The sequence below is a fragment of the Peromyscus eremicus genome, chromosome 6, assembly GCF_949786415.1.
Source record: "Peromyscus eremicus chromosome 6, PerEre_H2_v1, whole genome shotgun sequence".
In the NCBI taxonomy this organism is placed as follows: domain Eukaryota; kingdom Metazoa; phylum Chordata; class Mammalia; order Rodentia; family Cricetidae; genus Peromyscus; species Peromyscus eremicus.
In genome coordinates this window covers 44,638,055-44,641,407 of record NC_081421.1, presented here as the reverse complement: position 1 = coordinate 44,641,407, position 3,353 = coordinate 44,638,055, and the positions used below count along the sequence as shown (strand labels likewise).

The 3,353-nt window shown below is 44.2% G+C and overlaps 1 pseudogene; it reads right to left on the bottom strand.

Annotated features, from left to right (window-relative positions):
* Positions 1-2,551: 2,551 nt before the first annotated feature.
* Positions 2,552-2,980, bottom strand: LOC131912435 (small ribosomal subunit protein uS19-like; annotated as a pseudogene).
* Positions 2,981-3,353: the final 373 nt, after the last annotated feature.

Genomic DNA, 3,353 nt, shown 5'->3' with positions numbered 1-3,353 from the left:
CGTGGTAAGGAAGTCATCAGCGCTGTTGCCAAATAGGCCTGGCTTGCTCCCTCTGGGTGCCTGCCGCAGGAATCTGCTTCCCACCTCCTAGTGCTTAAATTAGGGCAGCAGAGCTGGCCCTGGCCAGTGAGCTGTGAACGGAAGTGTGTGTGTATGTGTGGGGGGAGGGACTTCTGATGCAGAACCCTTCATTGCCTGCTTAAGACTCCAGCTCTTTCGGCTAAGTCACACTGACTAGTACTGTTTGTTGTAGTGGCCGCCACAGCTGCATGCCGGAGGCTAGAAACAAAATTCAGACAATCAGCTCACAAGGGACAGGCTGCAGGACCGTGAAAATAAAATTTCTGTGACAAGCGACCAAGAATCTAAATTTGTTCCTATTACATGACCTCACTTCTTCTTCTGCCTCATGCGAAGAGTCAAGTAAAATAATGTTCCCAGTCATATCATGCTGTGAAATGACTTTAAAACAAAAACAAAAACAAACCGGGTCGATGGCCATGCGCTTATGTGGAGACCTTGCTAGAAGGTACTAGGAAGGGGGGAAAGAAACTGCAAAATGCAGACAGTAATGTCACGTGTGCTAACTTACACCTCCCATAAAAATAAACTATATATATATATAGACACTAAAGCCTAGTGCACATTTAAAAACATATACATGAAATTCATAAGGATATTTACCCTTGGGAGAGGTTTCTTTACAAGACAGTTTTTTTCCTTTGCTTTGTCTGTGTTTTGGGATTTTGTAACAACAACAACAAAAAAGTTGGCGGAGGCAGAGATGGGCAGATCTCTGTGGGTTCGAAGTTAACGTGATCTGCATAGTGAGTTCTAGGATAGCCAGGGCTATTTAGAGAATCCTGTCTCAACATGATTCTATCTATTCTATTCATGTCTCTACATGAGCCTCTGGGGGGACACTTCTTTTTTTTTTTTTTTTTTTCGAGACAGGGTTTCTCTGTGTAGCTTTGCGCCTTTCCTGGAACTCGCTTTGGAGACCAGGCTGGCCTGGAACTCACAAAGATCCGCCTGGCTCTGCCTCCCGAGTGCTGGGATTAAAGGCGTGGGCCACCACCGCCCGGCTGACATTTCTTATCTAAACTACAAAGTGTGTGTACATATGTATTGCATGTCAGTCAGAAAAAGAGTTAGACTATTAACACCACCACCAACCTCTCTATGGCCCTGCATGCCAGCATCCCTCTGTTCACTCAGTTGCCTCACAATTAGCCTGAAGCCAGGGTTAATCACTTTCTCCTTGTGGTTGTAGCCTGCCCCCAACCTTGTTTTGTTTTGTCTTGTTTTTGAGACAGAATCTACTGCCTAGCTATGGCTGTCAAGAAATATACTATGTAGTCCTAGCTGACTTCGAACTCACAGAGGTCCACCTGCCTTTGCCTCCCAAATGCTGGAACTGAACATGCCCAGCTAGTTTTTCTACAGAAAATAAGTCCTTAAATAATATATTACTTCTCTTCATTGTTTTTTTTAATTTACATGAATATTATGCCGGTTAGTTTTCTCAGCTTCACACAAATCGGAGTCCCCTGGGAAGAGGGAACTTCAGCTGAGGAATTACCTCTTTCATTGGCCTATGGGCATGTCTGTGGACTATTTTCGTAATGGCTAATTGATGTAGGAGGGCCCGGCACACTGTAGGTAGTTGGGCAGGTATTCCAAGGCTGTGTAAGAAAGGTAGGGGAGCAAGCAAGCCAGTAAGCAGGATCCCTCCATGGTCTCTGCTTCAGTTCCTGCCTCCGGGATCCTGCCTCAAACTCCTTCCCTGAATTCCCTTAATGATAGACTATGTAGTATAAGATGAAATAAACCCTTTCCTCCCCAACTTGCTTTTGGTCAACGTTTTACCACAGCAGCAGAAAAGCTAAGTAGGACAAATATACACACCTGCAATTCCTCTTTTGATTCAAAGTTGCAACCCAGGTGTACCTGCAATCTGAGCCCTTGGGAGGCTGAGATAAGAGTCCTGGAGAATTTAAGGCCAGCCTGGCTACATAGCAACACCTTGTCTCAAAATAAAACGGGATTGTCCTTCTAGTAATCCCTAATACTGCACACGGACTTTGTTTCTTTACATTAGACTGTTACTTCATTAAGTACTCATCATGTGACTGAATATTCAAGAACCTTTTCAGATTTTTTTCTATTATGAATAATGATGTTGTTAATACTCTTGTTTATATACCTTACTAAACACTGTCAAGTTTCTCTGCTGTGTAAGCATACCCAGGAGTGTGTGCTGGGAGACAGGTTTAAGGTATTCAATTTTCTTTATTATGTACAGTGTTCTCTCTGCATGTATGCCTGTATGCCAGAAGAGGGCACCAGATCTTATTATAGATGGTTGTGAGCCACCATGTGGGTGCTGGGAATTGAACTCAGGACCTCTGGAAGAGCAGCCAGTGCTCTTAACCTCTGAGCCATCTCTCCAGCCCTGTATTCAATTTTCTTAGCTATGTGGTTATTGTTTGCTTGCTTGGTTTACTTTCTTTTCTTTTTTTTTTTAAACATGAATCTTTATTGGCCACAGCTACTTGAGGGGGATGAAGCCCGAGGAGTGGGTGGTACCAATGCCAGGCTGACCACGCTTCACCCAGCTTGTAGGTGATGGAGAATTCGCCCAGGTAGTGGCCAATCATCTCTGGTTTGATCTCCACCTAGTTGAAGGTCTTGCTGTTGTACGTGCCCTCCATGCTGCCTACCATCTCGTGCAGGATGATCATGTCCCTTAGGTGGGTCTTCACCACCTCGGGCTCCTCCATGGGCGGCGCCTCCTTCTTGGCCTTTTTCAGACACTTGAGTAGTGAGTGCTGCTTCCGCCGCAGGCCACGGTTCAGGCTTCGCCTCTGCTGTACTCCTGCATCAGCGGCTCCTAGGACATGTCCAGCAGTTGGTCCAGGTCCACCCCGCGGTAGGTGAACTTGCGGAAGGTCCACTTCTTCTGCTGCACTTCAGCCATCTTGGCGGCAGATCGGAAAAGGATGCGCTTGATTTACTTTCAACTTGCAAAGTCCTTTTCTTTAGGTGTATCTTGAGGTAACAGTGTAGAATCGGACCATTTCTTAAATGTACTTGGATAGTCTTTGGGTACATCTGGAGAAAATTTTATTTTAACATCAACTGTGATTTATGACATATGTCTATCATTTTATATTTTTTGTTTGACTTCCTTACCTACTTACATTTTTTCCCTAAGTATTACAGTTTTCTTCTTTTTCTTATTCCTTTCTAAAAAACTTCAGCTGGTTTGGAAATCGAATAATCTAATTCTAGTTTTTAAATATTTACTGTAGCTATTGGATGATGGTGGTACACACCTTTAGTCCCAGAAC